This window comes from Eublepharis macularius, chromosome 2 (genome assembly GCF_028583425.1).
Source record: "Eublepharis macularius isolate TG4126 chromosome 2, MPM_Emac_v1.0, whole genome shotgun sequence".
NCBI classification, from domain to species: domain Eukaryota; kingdom Metazoa; phylum Chordata; class Lepidosauria; order Squamata; family Eublepharidae; genus Eublepharis; species Eublepharis macularius.
In genome coordinates, this window is record NC_072791.1 from 105,144,252 (window position 1) to 105,166,932 (window position 22,681).

The window sequence follows — 22,681 nt, forward strand, 5'->3', positions numbered from 1 at the left end:
CTTTAGTCATGCAAATCCGTGGAACAATCCTCTCATTCCATGGCAGTGTTGGAGATGCAATAGGCACAAAAGGACTAGCATCCACTTGGCTAACAAAGTTGCTGAGGGTGAGAAGGCTGCGATCTTGTTATCCCCTCAAGGACAAATTGTTCTGAAAGTTGTTGAGGAAAGCTGCTTATAGTCCTGATCATCTGATGTTAGAACCAAGGCCATGCTGAGAATTCTGTAGCATTTTTTAATCAAAGTACGCAAGGGGTTTGAAATGTTCCCAAAACTCTTATGCCTGATTGCCTCTTCCACATCCATTTGTTACTGTTCCCAATCTCCACTTTGGCAGTAGCTTTCTTTCCCCAAGTCTTCTGCTCTTGGAACAAATGATCACACTGCCACTATGAAGTAGTTTAATTTGCCATCAGTGAAATCATCCCATAGCCAGATCTCATTGGCTAAATGATAACAAAGAAGAGAAGGGGGATTTGTTTTGCTTTAAATGGCACTGAAGCAGCAACTTTCCAGCTTTGGAATGCTGTCTACAGGGGCATCCTGGTGAGGCAACATGGTAACTGATAGAGGAGTCAGCAATAGTTAGGACAATAGCTAGATGCAAGATCTCTAGTTAACAGGAAGCTCATAGCATGATTATAAAATAGAGTCCAATAGGAGCTTTAGTAGCACTATAGTATGATGTGGGCTTTTTGTTCTGGTTGCTTGATGGAGACTGGAATTTAGAGGCCACATTTAGTAGTGAAGGCGAGCACTTCAATTAGGCTCTAATGAGTCATACTATTCTGACACCAGGTGTGTTAATGGAGAATCTGGTATTATAATCTGGCGCTGCAAATGGTTCTGGGGTTATCATAATCCAAGCATGTGAGTCAGGCTGTTTCCACAGGAGCAGGCTGAGAGTAGTGTCTCAATGTCATAGAACTCTCTTTGCTCTCTTAGGAGGTTCTCTAGAGGGAAATCTACTTCAGTAAGGCTCAAACTAGACATCATAACTTTTAATGAGGAATTGTGAGGAACTGCCTTTTAAAGATTCATAGGGCCCAACTCTACTGGGGACCACAGAATGGGGGGAGGGGCCTCCTCTTTCCCCATGTGGTACAAATCTTGGTACCTTGAATGTCCCTCTAGCCAATGATAAGAGACACACAGGAGTCCTGTAGAGGAAGTAATCTAAAATTGTTTATTAAGCAATGGATGAGCAATGCTTACACTGAGAACAAAAGGTCTCCTCGTGCCCAAAGCTCATCAGAGCTACAATAGCAGTACAAAGAAATTAATACCTTTTGGTGAATTATAATATTTGTTATCTGATTGGCTCAAAGAGTACAGTGGTCCCTTATTGGAAGAGGAGGGGGACCACCTATCATGATACAAGTGTCTAGGAGCATTCTGATTGGAAGATACAACTTAGGTCAACTCTATAGTTACAGAATTACAAGATTGCAATTTCTTATCTGTCCTTGGTCTTATCTCTGGAAGGAACATCTTCCTTCCTTTCTCACACATCTCTCTCATGAGCTTCTCATTCATGCCCCCTCCTTTGGTCAATTGTAACACTTAACAACGGTGCCCCAGTGTCGTTTCTTGCAACCTTGGGGGCTTCGAGCAAGCTGAGTTCCATGGGTGGAAAGTTGCTGGAATGCGCTTGTGGTTTCATTAAGTCCCCCCATCTCATTTTTGTGGTTTCTCAGCCTTGAGAGATGTTCCGAGTCTTAGCTTGCTCTTATTGCTACATTTTGCATAGACAGTTCTACAAAGGGGATTTCTATATCGAGTAAGTAACAGGTGTCAGGAATCAAACAGGTGCTCATCAAATGGATTGAGCGCAATCTACTGATAGCAAGCATCACAGTGCTTTGATCTTACATTTCACAGTGATTTACATACATTCTGTTTTGGCCTTTTGGTTCAAGTTTCATTTCCTTGTAAGTTGTGTTACAAGTTCTACTTTAGCTCCTGAGAATAATAAAAGTGCGTAATACTGAAAGACACAGAAAAGGTATATAAAATCTCTTTCATTAAATCCATTTCCCACACCCATGCACCATTTTCCTGAGCCAAAATGGCCACTGTGGTGATTTTTTTGCCCAATTTGGGAGCTACACTTGCACTAAATACTGCACACACAGCTCCCAGATGAGGCAAATAATGTCCTGCAGGGTTGTTTCTGCTCGGAAGAACAGCACAAAGGAGAATGCAGGAATCCCTCTGCCTCATGCCACAATATTAGGGAACCCAGATCCAACTTGTTAAAAGTTGTAACAACTAGCGTTAGCCTCAGTGTCTGCCTTTTGGATTGGTGGCCTCCTCTACCTTTTTGAATCACCCCACCTATATGGAGGGGACAGAGTCCTGGTCCATAACAGCAGTTTATTGGTTCTGCAAAGAGGCTTTTTCTGAAGACACAACTACCTGAGGAGATGGGGCAGCTCCTGCCAGGAAAAAGACACTACAACCACTTTACCTGTTGGCAGGAGCACAGTATCCCCATTCTGCTGCAAACATGCAAGAAATACAATGCTTTAAAACTCCCTTCTCTGGCATAGTCAATGAAAAAAACAGGAAACACTTTCCACCCCTACCCCCACTATGCAGCTCAGTCCTATTTAGAAGTCGGTGAAAAGATGCTCCCAAAGTCAGTCTGGATGAGTACATACAATCTAATAGAAAATTGGCTTTGCTCCAGAAACTTTTCACAATAATGGCTTGCTATTGGACAGTACTTCTTCTCTTATCTGGTAGTAGATGATACAAGTTTTAAAGGTTTGCCTTGATTGAAACCTCTCACAGGACCTATCAGCTATTAGTCAGGGTGCCTATTCACACACACACCCCGCCGCCGCCGCCGCCACAAATTCAAGCTTCTCCCTCATTCCTCAGTTTCAACCTGTTTTGATTTTAGAGAAAATGAGCAGCCAGGCAGGGTTTGACCTGGACCATGATACAAGGGAAATAAAGGGTTTAAATGTATACCTCCATTCCAGTTTCAATAACTAACCTAACTGAACAGTTAATACTGGGAGAAAAACACAGTCATCTTCTCCTTGAGGGCTAGTGTTAATCAGAGATGGGGCAATACATGATCCCTATTTTCTTTTTCTTAAAGCTGGCAAGTTCCATTTACAGATCACATTTAGGATTCTTTACTTTGTGTTGCTCTGCAGATTTCAGCTTCTGGATATCAGTTCTATGAAAATAAATATTCTATTCTGGAGTCATCAATTTTTATCTGAATAGTATTTTTAAAATGTCAGTTTCATTGTATTAAAACTATTCCCACTGCAAGCAGTTGACAATTTAATTCTGAAAGAATAGCAAAACTTCTAACATCTTCCAATAAGCATCAGTTTAGTCTCACATGTTGAGAAGAACTATCAAGTTATTGAGAGAAGCATTTAGAAATTTGAGCATTGGGTGTCCTGTTATTTTAAGCATTCTGCTGGCATGGATTAAACAAATATTTTTTTTAAAATACGTACCATTACAAAATGGAGAATCTCTAAAAGCTGTTCACATTTAGTATGTTAGCCCTGCCTGGTCAGTTTAACATATTACTCTAAAAGCAAAGTATAAGATTAGACAATGCACAGTAGTCCTAAAATAGAAAAAAAATGGCACCTGCTAACAGATTCCGATCAATGGAAAAGCCAGATTGTAGCACAGTTGCCTTAATGGAAATATGATTTAATGGCATGACACAAACAATCTCCAATAAGGCACTCACATTCACACCTCATGGAGCACTGGAGTTTGATTCAAGATGCCCTAAATGAGAAAGTCTCCAGTTGTGTTTGGTAGCTAGGGAACAAGGTAGGGAAAGGCAGACACAAGAACAACTTACGTTTGCACCCATCACAGACAGTTATTGTGACATCTGAATGTGGCCAGTGCATTTTTATAGTCCATGTATTTGTGTAAGAAATGGCTTAAATATTCTGGATTTTTTAAAATGAAAGCATGAACAATATAGGTTGTCTTCTGTTAATTTTTCTCAGGTTTGTAAGTCTTAATTTTTGTAGTAGGTTATATCACTGGTAGGATTGCACACTTGTGAGAAGAAAAGGTCGTTCTAGAAACCAGGATTTACAAGGTGGGACCCATGAAGATTTGTCCATTACCCCCCTCACCACTGGCTCCCCTCGACCATGGATTGTCCTACCCATACCACTGCTTCCATTGGATCTTCTTTCCACCCAGTTCTTGCTCTCTATTCCTTACTTTCTGCTCTCAGTGTTTTTTTTTAATGCCTGTACATGTCACTATCAAGTTTTTAGGAGAGCGTTAACCCTGATGTTTTTAAGTCTGATTTTTTTTCTTTTTGCAAACCTAGGAGGTTCTCCAGTGTATATTGAGCCATAGCTTTTAGCTGTGGCTTTCCTAGTTTACAGATTTCCTTATTTACACAGGGGGCGGCCCTTGTCCATTAGGTACAGAGAGAGGGATTTAAGCCAGTATCTCAACAGGCTTTAAATTAGAGGACAGATGCTCTGAACCATTCTGAATAAGAATCAGTATAAAAAGCAAATCGGAGGGGTGTTGCTAAGCAGATGGGCTCTTTTATGCACCAGCTGGATCTTTTTTACGACATGTGAATTCATTCTCCCATGCAACTAGGAGCAAGGATAGAGCCACAACAACATAACATGGTGAGAGTCAGACCACTGCCAGTGAAATATCTTGAAAATTTTAAGTCTTTTCACCATCACATACAAAAAACAATGTGTCCTCTGAACCAGTTCCCTTGATATTACTGATAAACACAGAAAAACAGTACAGGCAATAAGGGAATCATTTTATCGACAGGAGGGAAAGCACCTAACCATTCACCACTGGCATCCCACAAAACATCACTCTTCCCTGGAAGAGACTTATGTTAGACTTCCCGAAGTTGCATCCTGGTGCTCATTACACGAACTTTAGGCTGGTTTGTTTGGTTCGTTTTTTTTGCTTTATCACCGCAGACAGCCTGGCGCCGATCAATCAGTTTCCTAGGCAATAGGGTATGGACTTCCTGCAGACCTTCTGCTGACCTGGAAGTGACAATTTGCTGACCTGGATGTGACATTTTCACGAACCAAACAAACCAGTTAATGAACCAGGGCAGGTTTGTGAATGTTTATGGTTCATGAAATGCGATGGACCACGAACCACATGGGGTTTTTTCCCCGGTTCATGCCCATCTCTAGTCAGCCCCTTCTGTGCATGATTGCTGAATCCATCTCATAATCTTTATTTCCTAATTTCCCTATGTCTGAATTCTGTAAAACGTGCTCCAAACTTTAACCATTAGTTTAACAATATAAAAGAGGCAACCGGGGGGGAATGAGGGGAAGAGATATGACAAAGGTTTATAAAATCATGCGCAAGATAGAGTTGACAGAGATAACTTGGCAGCTGCTTTCAACAGGAATTAGGCAAAGAAAACAGAAAACAAGGGGAGAGCACTGGGGTTTCTCGGCTACTCCCGACGGGAAAATGGCAACGGGTTTGCCAGGCTATACTTTATCCCGTTTCGCACAAAATTAAGCTTCTTCAGCAGCCAAAATCATAAATTCCTGAAAACACACAAAACACAATACTTTACATGGTGAGCCCCAATTAAACAGTAAGAATGTAACAACATCATGAAATTATTTTGTGTAAATATTTACCATTACATCATGTACTTCTACATAACAAATAAAAGTTGCTGGCCGGCAGACAGGAAATAAACGTTTCTTCTCAGTTTCAAATCAACTGTGGTTTCTTCCATCCATCTGCAAACCCTAGTACGTAGGTGTAACCTAAATAGAATGCCCAGCATACCTAATAGAGACAGCCCCAACAAATTAAAGGGCACATAGCACCAATGCACAAAGCTTAATGAAGAAGTTGGACAAGAAACAAAAATCCAACAAAGCCAGTGAAAAATCCCATTATACCAAAAATGGAGAGAAATCTATCTCCTGATTGAGACCACTGGGTACCACAGTCCTAAGATTAAAAATCCCTTTGGCTTCCAAACGAAGGAGAGTTTTACGATCTACATTGCTCCCTCTCATATCTAAAACTTGGAGTACAGTGTAACAAAATTCTCACTCATTTTTGTGATGTGCTATAAAATGTTCAGTGAGTGGTGCCTCAATAGCAACATTCCTAATTTTCAACATGTGCTCTTGAATCTGGAGCTTCACAGGTTGAATGGTGCTGCCAATGTAAAGCAGATCACAGGTATACCTGATGGCATAAACTACCCCTGAGGTACTACATGTGGAAAAACTTTTTGTGAACAACTTTTTCCCAGTTACTGGATGATTAATAGTGTCCACATTTACATAGAACTGACAAATGTTACAATGGCCACATTTAAAGTGGCCAACTGGTCTTTGGGTCCTGGCAAAGGGCATGGTCTTCCTAAAATCAGAGTGCACCACTAAATCCTTTATACTCTTGGATTTCCGAAATCCAATGACAGGAGGTTGAGCACAACCAGTTATACTCTGAATAATATGCTAATTGCGTCTAACGATCTTGGCGATTGGCATGGCTACGGGAGAATAGTCAATGGACCATGCTATGCTGCTGAGTCCTTTCTTTCCAGTGGAGGTTAATAAAGAACACCTAGAAACCCTACTGGCTTTTAATCTGGCTCCTTTAACTACACTATGTGGATAACCCCTCTCAATAAATGCCCTCTGTAGTCTAACCGCCTCTCTATCGTAATCTTGCCTATCAGTGGAGTTGCGTTTGATCCGCAAGAATTGACCAAAGGGTTTGTTCCTGATCAAACTTATGTTGTGATGCAAAGAATAATGCAAGTAAGCCCACCTGTCCGTTGGTTTTCTGTATGGTTTTACACCTAATGTGTGGGCTGTGTTCTTATAAATCACAACATCCAAAAAATTAATACAGTGTTGGTGAGATTGCCATGTAAATTTGATGTTATTGTCCACTGAGTTCATCCACTCACCTAAGGCATCTACGCAAGTGTTATCCCTCAGGATCATGGCCACATCATCTATGTATCTCTTGTAGTAAATAATTTCCTCATAAAAAGGATTCACTCCTGGATTCAAAAGATACGATTCCTCCAAGTCTGCCATATATAATACTGCAATGCTAGGGGCAGCTGGACACCCCATGGCGACTCCCTTACATTGGAAGAAAAATTGATCCCTAAATCAAAAGTAGTTTTTCTCCAAAATAATATCTAACAGTTGTAACAAAAAATTGGTGGTGGGGGGGGGGGGGGTTCGGAGGTTCTAGCTAGAAGTACCTTCTCAATCACTGATCTGGCGCCCTCATGTGGAATCGAGGTGTACAATTATTCCACATCCATCGTAACTAGGGCTGCCTCTGTTGGAATTTGTAACTGCTTGACTCCCCCCAAAAATAAATATTGCCACTCGTGTAGTCCCTGCGGTCTCTAGTCAATTTCTTCTGTTTGATATCACGTAATTTACTCTCACATTCCTTAATCAAACGTTCTATTTCACTGGTTCTAGTCAGAAATACATCTTCGGGCACTGTACCCTTAATTTTGTCCTTCAACTCATTGATTTCAATGGTAATGTTATCAGCCTCCATGAAGGCTGTCTCTATAATCAATAACATCAAATCAAAGGAACAACGATTTAAAATAGAAGCCCACCGTTGAGTAAAGGTATTATTGTCCTTAAACATACCCGGAGGCTTGTGAATCCTGAGGCCCCTGGGAATCATATTCAATTTACAGTACTCAATCAATGATGTAGCGTGGGCACGGAATCTGGTTTTCTTCTGCATCAAAGTCTCTAAAGAGTCCCAATCTTCAGAGGATGGAGCTGAAGTGTTTGCTGGAATATCCTGTGCAATGGCCAAAATCCGCTCCCTCTCCTCTCTCGTGCAAAGGTATCCGTGCAATCCATGGTCCCCAAAACAAAAAGGAGAAAAAAGAGGGGAACGGTCCAAAATCACAAGAAGGAGAGACGTCAAAAAACGAGTCAACAGACCGTATAGAACTGCTTCAATTGTATTTGTAATAGAGGCACAAAAAAAGCCATGGGCAAAGAAAACAAAGGGAGAGCGCCCGGATTTCACGGCTGCTCTCAACAGCAATTAAGCAAGGACAAAAAAACAAAGGGAGAGTACTCAAATTTCTCGGCTACTCCCAACTTCTTCATTAAGCTTTGTGCATTGGTGCTATGTGCCCTTTAATTTGTTGGGGCTGTCTCTATTAGGTATGCTGGGCGTTCTATTTAGGTTACACCCACGTACTAGGGTTTGCAGATGGATGGAAGAAACCACAGTTGATTTGAAACTGAGAAGAAACGTTTATTTCCTGTCTGCCGGCCAGCAACTTTTATTTGTTATGTAGAAGTACATGATGTAATGGTAAATATTTACACAAAATAATTTCATGATGTTGTTACATTCTTACTGTTTAATTAGGGCTCACCATGTAAAGTATTGTGTTTTGTGTGTTTTCAGGAATTTATGATTTTGGCTGCTGAAGAAGCTTAATTTTGTGCGAAACGGGATAAAGTATAGCCTGGCAAGCCCGTTGCCATTTTCCCGTCGGGAGTAGCCGAGAAACCCCAGTGCTCTCCCCTTGTTTTCTGTTTTCTTTGCCTAATTCCTGTTGAAAGCAGCCGCCAAGTCGGGGCGCTTTATTTGGGAGTAGCCGAGAAATTTGAGTACTTTCCCTTTGTTTTTTTGTCCTTGCTTAATTGCTGTTGAGAGCAGCCGTGAAATCCAGGCGCTCTCCCTTTGTTTTCTTTGCCCATGGTTTTTTTTTGTGCCTCTATTACAAATACAATTGAAGCAGTTCTATACGGCCTGTTGACTCGTTTTTCGACGTCTCTCCTTCTTGTGGTTTTGGACCGTTCCCCTCTTTTTTCTCCTTTTTGTTTTGATAGACAGTTTTAAAACAGATTAGACAGATTTATGGAGTACAGGTCTATCAGTAGCTGCTAGCTATAGTGACTAAAGAGAACCTCCACATTCAGAGGCATAGAACTCTACCAGTGCTAGAAGGCCACAACCAGGAAAGGCCTTGGGCTCTATGCCCTGTTGTTAGTCCTCCAGTGGAACTGATTGATCCCCATGTGAGACAGAATGCTAGACCAAATGGATCACTGGTCTGATCCAGGAGGCTCTTCTTCTGTTCTTCAGTTCTTAATAGTCTCTTAAATTCCAATCTTTAGATTCCTGTTTATTCTTTTTCTACTGTAGACTAATAAGGATAGAATTAAGTTCCAAACTGTTCTGTCCCACCGTCTAATCTGAGGGTGAAGTTTGGACAGAGATTTTGACCGTCAGGAAAATATTCCTGTCATTAAAGAACGGGCACTGCAATCCCAATCAGAGTTCCATCCTTCTAAGATGACTGAAATAAAATATTCTTTTGTTTAAGTTTCTCACCGTTCCTCAGTTGCCTATTTACAGAGATAGGCACACAAACAGCAAGACGACCAAACTCTCAAAAGAAAATCCGATGCTAAGATCTCAATAAAGCCCACAACTCTTTGTGAAAACAAGATAAATAGACAGGTCAACAATAGAGGTGGGCACGAACTGCAAAAAAAAGAACCATGCAGTTTGTGGTTTGTGGCATTTTCACAGACCAGGAACCACAAACTTCCATGAACAGAGGCAAGTTCACAAACTGGTTTATGGTTCGTGGTTCATGGGGTTTAACTGCCCCTTTCCAGCCACTTAGCAGTGGCAGGGGAAGGGGCATTTAAACCCTGGAACAGCTGCTTGTCGGGGAGATCCCTGACAAGCAACTGATCATTTAAACAGTGGGGCTGTTTAAATGGCTGCTCTGAGCAGCGGGGAAATAGCCATTTAAACTGTGGGTGGGGCTTGGCTGACCGGCCTGGAACTCTCGACCAGCCAGCCAAGCCCCACCCAGCCCACAGTTTAAATGTCTCAGAGCGGTGGGGAAATGGCCATTTAAACATTGGGGCTTGGCTGGCTGGCCCAGAACTCCCGGCCGGCCAGCCAAGCCCCACTGTTTAAATGATCTCCCCGATAAGCAGCTGATCTGCAGGTTTAAATGCCCCTTTCCCTGCCACTTTGCAGCAGCATGGAAAGGGGCATTGATGTTGCTTCAGTTTAAAAAATCAAATTTATCCTATGGCTTCATCATACTCCAGACAAAACTACACCTTTCTGAACTTATTAATGATATTTAATAGAAATTTTAAGATTAACACCTGTGTCGTATGTCATATAATAGCATAAAACAAACAAAAATTGGCTTTCCCTAAATTAGCCCTAAAATACTTTAAAATGCTGTCACCTGTTACTTGGCCTTTTAAAAACGGAAGAATCAAGTTTCACAAAATTGGGTTGGACTTTTCCATCTGTGCTATCAGAAATGCATTCCAAATCCTTCATCTCCCAGTGGAGAAGTTAGCAAAACAGTTAATTTAAGGAACAGCAACGTCAACAAAATAAAGTGTATGAATATACATTGACAGCTAAATTAACTTCTTATGTCCATAAAAAACCAATATCGGAATTACAGAAAAAGTGGAAAGATAGGTTGAAGCTAAAAGAAATTAAGAGTAGCTGCTTACTAGTTAATATTAATATAGAGTAATCATAATATAGAGATCTTAAAAATGTTGATTATAAAATATGAAAGAGATGACTGATTAAAAACTATTGATATTAAATTTTAGATGTAAGCAATTAAGGATAGGGAGAGGAGAACCATCCCACAATCTAGTTGTGTTGCCACATATTTTAAATATACTTTTATGTTGTAGTTTAAATTTAGTATTTTGTATTTTGTATAAGTTTCTATGTACTTTCTACTGTTATTTTTTTCCTTTTCAAATAAAACTCAAAACCAAAAAAAACCCCACAAATATATGTTTCCTCATACAAGATAAGTAATTCTTTTAGCACATGGATATCTTTTTCTGTTGGCCCATAAATGGAATTTTCTCCACTCAGGCTTCAGTATTACTTTGTTAATTTACCTTCCTACTGGTGAATAGACAATCTCAAATATCAGGGACTTGGCATGGAGCCATCTTAACTAGAATAAATGTTTGTGCACACCCACAACAATAGCTGTTCTCCTGATGAGTTGCTGTTCTCACTGTCCAGCAACTGCAGAGAAGTGTTTTGTTTTTGTAGAGATTCCCATTGCTTAATAAACAGTCTCTAGGTACAGTACCATGAATATCACATAAAAGTGCCAAACAAATTGTTTCTCAGTGCCAGGTTGTCCTGCCTTGCGTTGCTGGTATGCCCAAGTTACAGACCTCAAGTCTACTGCCAAGACTAGGAAGGTAAAACAGTCCAGGAACGGAAAATGTGAATCAAAGTAGACTTGCTCCTGATCAGGTTGAAAGATGGAGCCCAGCAGATCAAAGAGAACAAAACTGAAATATACTGTACTTGATCCGGACAGGATTTTTTGTCTTATTTTTCCCCATGTATATGTGTTTTTAATTTTATTCCTGTAAGCTGTTGTTTACTTTAACTATGCAGATTTTGGAGATCTTCCATTCATAGGGTTTGCTATAAGTTGGAGGTGAGTCTCATTCCCCCTTCCTGCCAACAGAGTTAATTAATAACGTAAGATGTTTCACCTCTTTGGATTTGATTGGCTCTGTTCAGGAAAGCAAGCTGCCTGCCTGCTGCTGGAAAGTATAAAATGAAAGAAAACACACACTTTTTGGCAGAAGGGATTCATTACAATTTAGTTTCCTGGGTTTGGTTCAGCATTCTGGAAGCTGCTTTGACCAGCTGAACCAGTGAGTTCTCTGTGTAATTTTGGCTCTTTTTTTTCTGTTATGCACACCCCTAATTTTCAATTTTAACAAGCAAAATGTCAATCAGAATAGGTTGGATGTGCTTGGTAAGAAGGACCACGTACCATGACTGGCCTGTGCTAGTATGAGGAAGATTGGAAAGGCAGCCTCTGCTTGCAGTCCATTCACAACTGTTATTATATATGATGGGTGCATTCACCCATTTTTCTGGGCCCAGTACGAATTTGTGTTATAGCATCTCCTGCTGTCTCACATTATCCAACCCTGATATATGCAATCTCATTAGTATTAAAATAAAAAGAGATCTATTATATTTGTGAAAGGAGAGAAATAGACCATATCTTGGTATAAGGAGCTTAGGTGCCATAGATCCCTGTAAAGTGTACCCACACCCCCATTTGGACCTTGATAACATTGGGCTTTTCTTCCAACAGTAGACCATGCAACCAAGTCAAAATGTCACTAAAAATCTTAAAGCACTATTGCTTGAGAATGTCTGGGTCCAAAGGAACCCTAGAGCTTCACAACTCTGTGGGAATTCAAGCAGTCATTCTCTGCATCCACTCACCAAATCAGCATCATGCACAGTGCCTTTAAGGCAATGCCTGTACATCAGCTGTTGGCAATGACTGGCCCTTTAATAGCCCACTGCCTGAGAATCATCCAGGAGGCAGCCTTAAGCCAAGGTTAAAGAAACATGGGAATGTCGCAGCTGAGATGCATTGTCGAAGGCTTTCACGGCTGGAGAACGATGGTTGTTGTGGATTTTCCGGGCTGTATCGCCATGGTCTTGGCATTGTAGTTCCTGATATTTCACCAGCAGCTGTGACTGGCATCTTCAGGAGGTGTAGCACCGAAAGACAGAGATCTCTCAGTGTCAAACTGTGGAGAAGATATTAGCAGGTAATTTATATCTACTCAGGAAGGTGGGTTTGGGTTGCGTCATCCTGTAAGAGTTTCCCAGGACGTGGAATGCTAATGGAATGCTAATTCTTCACTGTATCCTGAGGAGGTTCTTTTGCATATGGATTGGTGCTTGATATGCTAATCTTATCTGCAGGGCTATTGTAAGATGTAGAGTATTTTGTTAGCCTGGTGTTTTGCAGGACTGGAAACCATGCTCTATTCATTCTTAAAGTCTCTTCTTTCCTGTTGAAGTTGTGCTTATGCTTATGAATTTCAATGGCTTCCGTGTGCAATCTGACAAAGTAGTTGGAAGTGTTGTCCAGTATTTTAGTGTCCTGGAATAAGATACTGTGTCCTGTTTGAGTTAGGCTATGTTCAGCCACTGCTGATTTTTCAGGTTGGCCAAATCTGCAGCGTCTTTCATGTTCTTTTATTCTTGTCTGGATGCTACGCTGTGTGGTCCCGACGTAAACTTGTCCACAGCTGCAGGGTATGCTGTATACTCCTGCAGAGATGAGGGGTCTCTACTGTCTTTTGCTGATCGTAGCATCTGTTGTATTTTTCTGGCGGGTCTGAATACTGTTTGTAGGTTGTGCTTTTTCATAAGCTTTCCCATCTGATCAGTGATTCCTTTGATATATGGCAAAAACAGTTTTCCTGTGGGAGACTGTTTTTCCTTAGTTGTTTGATTTATGCATTGGTGGAGCAACTTCTAATGACAATTACTCAGATACTATGGGAGTTTCACAGAGTTGGAGCCTCCAAAGGAACTGTTCTCAGGATGGGCCTGGTGTTTCATAAGCCAAAGAGAAATCAGCCAAGGACGAAACACTGGCTCTTGCTTCTGTGGTTGAAAGGAGCAGGACCCTTCTGCCATCATCAGGAAGGGGTAGGCTCATTGTTGCTGTCTCCTGTCACAATGAGTCAGAACTGCTTATGATATAAAGAGGGTTTTTTAAAAAAGTAATTGTCCTTAGTTTTATCTACCCCCCTATGAAAATCAATGAGACATAATAATGGTTATTGCTTCACTGTGACTGGATCATGCCCAGATTAACATACAGATTTAGCAACTGAAAGGTTTTCCAGTGTTAAGTGCAAAGAAACACAAAGAACATAAGCACTGCTCTCCAATTCGAACGTCAAAATGAATCAGGTGATTTCATAATACTCTAAAATAGCTTTAATTGTGCCTTTTGAGGAGTGTTCTTTTCTTTTTCAAAGTGGATTTTAAATGAACTATTGTTCTTTTCACCCAGTTATGAAACTTCTTTTTAAAAAGTTTGGGAACTTGTACAGTCTGTAGCAGTTGACTCCATATTGCTCTCTGCAGTGTATCTCCAAGAGCACTCAGTGGTCTAAAAATGTTTGACGTGCTGGCTGGTGACTTTTTCAATATGTTACAAAAAGAATGTATAACAATGGTCTCTTTGTTTTATCCTGCTATTTCAGAGCTTTTGGCATGTCTCCTATTAAATATTCTTAGACTGTGAATCTAACAAAAGTCTTGGCGGAGTTAGCAAAGTAATCTTTTATATCTGTAGTGTTACCTTCTGTAGCATTACATTCTGCCTGCCTATGCTACACTGTAGAATAAGGCTCAGCATTATGCTGCCAGATCCAGTATAAGTTTACATAGAAATAAGTTCCAGAGTGTTCAAAAGGATTTACAGGAACATAGGAGAACTGCAGCCTGAATATGCTTCAACAGTTTGGATTAAAATACAAAATTGATCTGGTGAAGGGAGCTTTGATTCTTGAAAGCTTATACCCTGGAAATCTTATTAGTCTTTAAGGTACTACTGAATTCAGAAGTTGGTCCAGTTCAGAAAAATAGTGGCTTTGTACCCCTGTTTTGTTATAAGGGCTTAGTTTCTGAAAGAAAAATGCAAGCAAGCAGCTCTTCTTGTATCTGTGGCTATGATTCACTGGACTTGTGTACTGATGGGGCCAGAAATTACACATATGGGCATTATTTTATAATAGCATGTTTATTTTCATTTAGCATGTTTATTTTGAGATGTAGTAACTGTAACTGAGATGTAGTAACTGTTGTGTGTGCAATTGTTAGTAAAATATTCTTAACCTCTTAGATTTGAAAATGCATCCCATAAAGTATATTAAATTTAGAAGAGAGTTTCAGTGCCAAAAGTCTGAGAAGCATTGCCATATATAAAAACTGGGCAGTACCTCCTTATATTTGAGGGATTTGAGGCTGTAATGAAATATGTATTATCAATTTTATTTTACATAACATCAGAATCAGGAATTGTGTCAGGGAGGCAGCAGGAGGAGAGAGAGGAAGCATAACCCACCTATGCCAGCTTCTTTGTAGTATGGTTCAGTAAAGAGCCATTATTTATTTATTTATTTTAAAGCACTTGATTTAGCCTTTCTACCCAAATACAGTCCCCAAGGTAGCAAATATTAATACATGAAAAAAATTAAAATAATATTGTAATGATTTTCTTTTTTTACTTAATCTTTTTAAATGTTTAGCTTTTGGACCTTTCAGCTCCTTCTTATGTTACCTGAAACTTATACCTCAGGAAAGCTTTGGTCACAATCAATGTTCTTTATTTCCACTCACACAGAATTTCAGGTTTTCTCAACTTTACCTAGGCATTTACCCTGATAACACCTTCCCTTTTTTCTTTTATGACCTACATATTGCTGTTTCCCTGATTTCCTTAAAAGGTTGTTGCTGCCACCAAAGTCTTTTGCCTTCAACCTCCTCAATTTAACTGGTAATGTAGGAAGACTTGTTATAGATGGTAGTTTGACTGAATGTTCAGTGCATATGGTTGTTGTGAGGTTAAAAAAAAAATTCTTAAACAGAAATTGAGTTTATTTGTAAGTGCATAACCATGGTGGTTGCAGGGTTTTGGTAAGTGTATTGGTTTCAGAATAGTTCTTAAGCTTGGTCGTTTTTTTTAAAAAAATTCTTAAAGGTATGTTCACAGACTCACACAAACTAATTTTCTAGAAAGTTCTTCAATAACAGGGTAAACTCTCATCTCATCCACACAGACACTCTGTCAGATATACACTCTGTCAGATATACACAAACTGACCTAGGCACACATACAGTTTGCCTGAGAGACAGAATTGGGCTCTCAGTCTTTCACATAGTTAGCCTGATTTAGCCAAAATTTTATACACTAACAGCGAAGTGGCCTTAATCTGTGGATACTTAAAACTGGGAACTGGAACCATGAATGGACAAGACAGATCTTCCTACACAGCTGAAATATGTCCCAAGTTTGCAGAAAAAAACTGACATCTAAAAAAAAAACACATTGGGGATTTTAAAAAACCCAAATTATTAAAAGAGTTGTGTCTGCCTTTTCATTCCAACTGGGGGGGGGGGGGCAATAAGAGTACTTTTCCCAGAAAGGTATATCTTCTTTCCTTCCCCTAAGAAACTTTGAGGCTGGAAACATATGTTGTTGCAAATGTGCCCACTGCTTGAAGGGTGAGGGTCACAAAGGAAATAATAAAACAACTGATCACAATGACAGACAGGAAATAACCTGTCAATGTTTAGTGATTCTTGTGTTAAAAGGATATTTTAAAATTGCTACAAAACACATGATTTGGATACCCCCGGACTGTTTTAGGTGAGTAGATGTATTGGTCTGTAGTAGAAGAGCAAGATTCGGATCCAGTAGCACCTCAGAGACCAACTAGTCTCTAAGGTGCTACTGGACCTGAATCTTGCTCCTATGCACTGTGCATTTCTTCTGTCTAAGAGGTAGAGAAGAAACAGCAGTAGTGAAGCTTCTTAACGTTGCCCTACCAAAGTAATGTTCTTGTTACCTACACAAGAACATAGAAAAGAGTCCAGTAGCACCTTTAAGACTAACCAACTTTACTGTAGCATAAGCTTTCGAGAATCACAGTTCTCTGATGTCTGCATCTGACGAAGAGAACTGTGATTCTCGAAAGCTTATGCTACAGTAAAGTTGGTTAGTCTTAAAGGTGCTACTGGACTCTTTACTATTTTGCTACTACAGACTAACATGGCTAACTCCTCTGGATCTATGGCCATGGTAACAGGAACATGTTTCAGAATATGCAATGGTGAAAAGTAGTTGAGTATCATGCATACTTCCGGGCAACAGATACTTCTCTGAAAATAGTTGCACAGGGAAGCACTACATTTTTATACTATATTTAATGTTGGGGATCCTAGCTATATGAAATTTTCTTGGAAATAGTCATTTCCAGAAGATGGATAATTCCTTTGGAGGTAGAAAAAGCACAGATATGTATTTTGTCATAGTAGAAAAATAGAATACAGAGGATTAAAGGAATCATGTGATGTGATGCGTTAATGTGCTTTTATTCCATTCCCATGTATAGAATGAGCTATACAGGTGACTGGGGAAATAGACACAAGAATGCATGGCTCATGATGCTGTGTCAAATACCTAATCCACAGCAATATGTAAAGAATACATTTTATAACATTAGAAATTTGCTTAAATGTTTGGTCATATGAGAAACTTCTGAACAGCCCATCTGACATAGTACGCCTACTAGAATTAATGGTTAGACAGATTGCAGATAATAAATTATACATCAATGTATTGAGATCTGTACTGAAACACAAGGGGAGTTCTCAGGGAACAGCTGCTGCCAGGATAAACTAGGTATTTTTGATAGGAGGAAAGGAAAGGGGTAAGAGGCTGCAGTTAATAAATGTGCAGAAGTTTTAGCAGTGGCACAGGTGCTATGAAGAGTTTACAAGGGATACCTAGACAATATTGTGGGGGGGGGGGGAATCCCAGAGTATAGATTTTACATTAAAGCTGTATCTAATTGCCCAGTTTTCTCACAAATACTATTTTACATTACACCCATTGTACACTCATTCCTTTCGTGCTATTTTCCTGATCCAAATTGACCTTTCCCCAATTGCAATTAGCTTCATTGGGTTAAGACAGGCAATGATGTGTGTGTGTGGGGGGCAGGGGCAGGAGACAGTGCTAGCTGATAGACTTCAAACATGAAACTAGCATTGGGGAAAAGAGTTAAACCTCCTCTAGTCCTTGCCTAGCATCTAAATCTTAATTCCCTACAGCTGCTTTTTAGGGTCAAAAACTCCCTAGATGAGCCTATCACAGATCTTCAAAATAGGTGTGTGTGTGTTTTTAGTTTTATCCTTAATTATCTAGAAAATAGCTATGTCAGTACACTTCCTCAGACATAAGGAAGTGGCTCTGATTTAGAAATAACCTGAAGTATGAAGGAAATTTACCTGAATGTATTTTCTTACATATTTACCTAACTTATTAAACTGCAGCATCAGTCAAAGCAGTGCACAAGATTATAAAGCTTCAGGATGCCATCTTAAAATGAATGAAACAAATATATAGAATACAACGTAAATATGCCAAAGCAACTGCAAATGCTACAAACCATTAAGGGAAAAAAACAATACGTTTGCAAAAGAAAAATCTCTGGCTAAAAAATATTCTGGCAGAGAGCCAAAACCAGCACCTACACACATGTAGTTCTGTGCTCTAATCTGTCATTCTGAATAAAAGCACCTGAAAAAACATGCGTAATTGTTTTTTAAAGCAACTCATAATACATTTCTATTGTATTGGAGGAACAAAGATGATCAGAAGGAGAAGAAAAGTATGGATTGCTTTCCCTCATCACCTGTTATCATTCACCACATGCTTCCTCTGCTCTGGTTAAATTTAGACTGCTTGCCATTTTGTTCTTCAGGGTGCACTCACTCGAAGCAGTCTGTCCCCCATATTCCTTCGTGCAGGGTTGTGCACATTGAGTGTGTGTTGAAGCGGGTGTGATGTGATGTAAGGTGCTGTTTCTCTGGAAACAATATGCTATTTCTTTCCTTCAGAATTCTTCTGGCCAGAGAAAGTCAGAACAAATACAGCTCTGGTGACTCACACCCTCCATATCTGAAAATCTCTTCATACTATACAGCTTTCCTATGTTAGACAGTTTCTTTTACAGTAAGAAAATATTCATACCAGTACTTAGTTGCCAAGAAAGACAGGACTTCTGCACTTTTAATAGGCATACATAGGCATAAACAATACAATACAATATCCCTGGACCACCGCCTTGACCTGTCTGGGCGAGCCCCACAGCCCCGGGCATGGGCCATCCATGGAATGGCTTGGACCCCACCAGCCAGGCAAAATGGATCCCCCCTTCAAGCTCCTAAAGCTTCAGCCATACAGCATGAGGGAAGGACTTGCACATGGGGTTCACTGCAGGCAGTCTCCAGTTGGGGTAGCTGTCACAAGCATACCCCCTGCTCCTGGTAGACCCCCATTTCCCCACCAATGGGGGAGTGCCAAGGGGTGCTCACTGGCCTACTCTCTACCTCTAAACTCTCTCTTGCCAGTGGCCTACCATCACTGAACCACCACAGCCAATTACCTCAAACCAATGCCTGCAGTGCAAGGCAGGCGAAAAACCACCTCTCCCCCATTCCAATATGGGGGAAGGAATATGGTATTCTCTTTGTGGGGAGGTGGTGCTCTGTTGTCTTGGTGCTGGAAGGAAGGCAGTGGGAGGGCTCTGGTGTCCTGGCCTCACTGACAGTCCTTTAGATGGCACTGGTTTTCTAGCCACTGTGTGTGACAGAATGTTGGACTGGATGGGCCACTGGCCTGATCCAACATGGCTTTGCTTAAGGAGAAAAAATTCCTATCTGGCTCTGGGAACAGCAGCCGGCTAATCCTGCACTACTACAGGGTGAAGTGGGTGGGCCAAGCAAGCAAAGCAACTGCCTACTGGGAAGGCAGAGCTGCCTTCTGAGGACTCTGGCTCCACCCCCAGCCAAATCCCCATATGTTTGAGGAATAGCTTTGCCTCATCCTCCTTCCAAGCGGGCAAAGTATGGCCCCCAGCTTAAGCCACTGCGTGGCAGCTTGGCGGGCAGCATTCTCAAAAGAAACAGAAATGACAATGATAAATGAAGAGCTGGAGTTCAAAGGAAGCAGAGCTTCCTTTCACTCCAGTCCAGAGCACATCTCAGTTAATGAACACATGGAAAGTACTTGAATTCAGCTGGAGACATTCTATATGTTTTCCAGCTGCTGTGCTCCTAGCACACTAACAGCAAAGGAAGTACAATAGAAAGAAAATGCTTAAACCATCAGGCCAGAGGTGGCGGGAGCAGTTTTAAAAATCTGATATTCACCTAAGTCAGCTCACCTTAAAATGTGCATTTCCAAGATGATAACTTAACCAATAATAATATCCAATCCCAAGCAGCACATTTTCAATTAAAATCTTCACATCAGGAATATTCCCAAATAGCCATTGATATATAACATCGACCATTTACTCATTTTACCCACCTCAGAAGGATGGAAGGCTGAGTCAACCTTAAGCTGGCTACCTGAACCCAGGTCGTGAGTATAGATGGGCACGAAACGAACCATGGAACAAAATTCCATATGGAATGGCCAGTTCATTTGCACCAAAACACACATTCCATGGGAACACTTTTTTCTGGAACAAATGAATTTTCCCAGCTGTTCTGTGGCTGGTTCGGAGTTTCACAGACCCCGTGCCAGTTTCAGCCCATGGCTGAACCCAGCACGGGGTCTGTGAAACTGACAGCCCCCCTTTCTCCTGCTGCTCTAGCAGCAGCAGTTCCAGCATGGGATCTGTGAAACTGACAGCCCGGACAGCAGGAGAAAGAGGCTGTCAGTTTCACAGCCCCTGCGCTGGAACCTGTGCAGGGTCTGTGAAACTGACAGCCCCTTTTCCTGCTGACCAGACTGTCAGTTTTACAGACTCTACGCCAGTTCCAGCATGGGGTCTGTGAAACTGACAGCTCCTTTCTCCTGCTGCCCAGGCTGTCAGGTTTACAGACCCCACATTGGTTCCAGCATGGGGTCTGCTGCTGCTCTGGCAGCAGGAGAAAGAAGCTGTCAGTTTCACAGACCCCATGCTGGGTTCAGCCCATCGGCTGAAACCGGTGCTTGGTCTGTGAAATGGATAGCCCCGTTCTCCTGCTGCCCAGGCAGCAGAAGGAAGGAGCTGTCTGTTTCAAACACCGTGCACCAGCTTTAGCAGCCAATGCAGGGCAGTTGAAATGCCACAGAACCACAAACCACAAAATGGGAAAAGGTCAGAAGTTTGTGGTTCGAGGTTCCGTGGAATGCTATGAACCACAAATCACGTGCTTCGGGTTTTTTTGGTTCGTGCCCATGTCTAGTCGTGAGCAGAGCTTGGGCTGCAGTACTGCAGCTTACTACTCTGTGCCATAGGGCTCTTAACAAAAGTCTGCCAAGAAAACTTCATGATGTGATGTCCCCCTATGGGTCAGTAATGATTTGGTGCTTGCACAAAGGACTACCTTTACCTTGAAGAGCCCCGTGGCACAGACTCTTGGGTTCTCTGGAACTCTGACCCTTGGACTAAACTTGACTTGTAGCTTCTCTGGACACTGACCCTTGGACTGAACTCTATTTATTCTTTGTTCCATGGTCATGACTGGGGGACTACACCAGTACAAGGGGCTTTAGTTTTGAAAAAGCTGAGCTTGAGGAGAAAGTTAAGTAACAGCCACCAGAGTGAGAACAAAAACTTTTTCCCAGAAGGAACAGAGCAACAACTGAAGTTTCTGTCACTTTCTTATGTATAATGTCTAGTTACAACATATTACTGATAGAGCACTACACAAACAGCAAGAAAATGTGCAGAAATCTGAAAAAGTCATGTCTCAATAAGTCTTAGGTTCAGATCCAAAGCAGTGCAACTCCATTTCAGTTGACCCAAAGAAACAGTGTGAGAAATAAACTGGGACAAATTGGCAAAATCCCGCCTCCCCTTCTTCAGAGACAGAAAAGCAGCTCTGTTAGAGAAGCTGTACCAACTGAATGGCAATTAAAAATCTAAGTGAACAATTGAAACGTGTGTAATAGCATTTTGTGACAGTGAAGGCTCTGATAGTGATTAACTATGCAACTGTAAAAGCCATGTAATTGTAACAAACATTCCTAGTGGCTAAGGAATGAAACTGTCAGCAACAGAATGTTCACAAACACCCCAGTACTCTGTGAGGTAAGTAAAAGTTCACTTCTCCCAGATTAAATCCTCATGCAGATTTAAGGTACAAGAGGAGCCTGCATATTAAAATTTAGTACTCAGATACTACATTATCTTATACATTGTCTTATAATATCATTGCCTTATAATACATTGTCTTATAATTTCATCATTAAAACAAATCCAAATTAGAATATTAACTAATTCAGTGACATTACAAAACATTACAAGGTATGAATTATTTTGTCTGGATTAGAGTTCAAGAAAGTCAGAAGAGAAGAGTGACTCAGCAATCATGCAAATGTCAAGGACATTTATCTGTCAGTTATACACTGATGTTGCCACCAGACAGGGTTATGCTGATGGGCCTGCTTTTCCAAAGTGGTGTTTACACCAATCAGGGAAGGCTTTGATTTGATTCTATGTAAGTGCAGCGGCTGCTGTCTGATTGCTGTTCTGTTCTCTCCTCTTCCCATCTTTTTCTCCCTCCATTCCTCCTTCTAGCAAACAGGGGGAAATCATTTTGCATACAGGTGCTGCCATATAGGTGATTTGAGAAAAATAGATGTAAATGGAAATCTTGTCCACCCTCAACCACTTACTTGGTAGGCATCTGTCAAGCCATCTTCATGTGTGTGCAGTGCTGTTTCCAGAGAGGAATCACCATTGTCTGCCAGCTGTTATTATTCCCAATGGGAAAAAAACAGGCAACTTCCTGTTCTCCTGTAAAGACAGGAGGAGTGAAGGAGTCTTTGGCTGCTTCCACACATCCTTAATGGGATATCCTACCAACGGTACTTTGGTGGGTTACGTCGCTCATTGTACATGAGCAGGTTGTGATGATTCCGGTTTTTAAGCTTTTGGGGGGAGATTGGTTTTGGTCCGTGTTTATTTTTGATGCAGGTTTTCCACGTGATTATCCTACCACATCAATGCACGTGGAAGCTTTTTTGGGCTTCAGAAGAACC

The 22,681-nt window shown here is 41.0% G+C and overlaps 1 protein-coding gene across 1 annotated transcript in view; it reads left to right on the plus strand.

The window, feature by feature from the left end:
• The window catches only part of ANO3 (anoctamin 3), a 511,447-nt gene that overhangs the window by 205,428 nt on the left and 283,338 nt on the right, over window positions 1–22,681 (plus strand). The gene's annotated exons all lie outside the window — the stretch shown is intronic.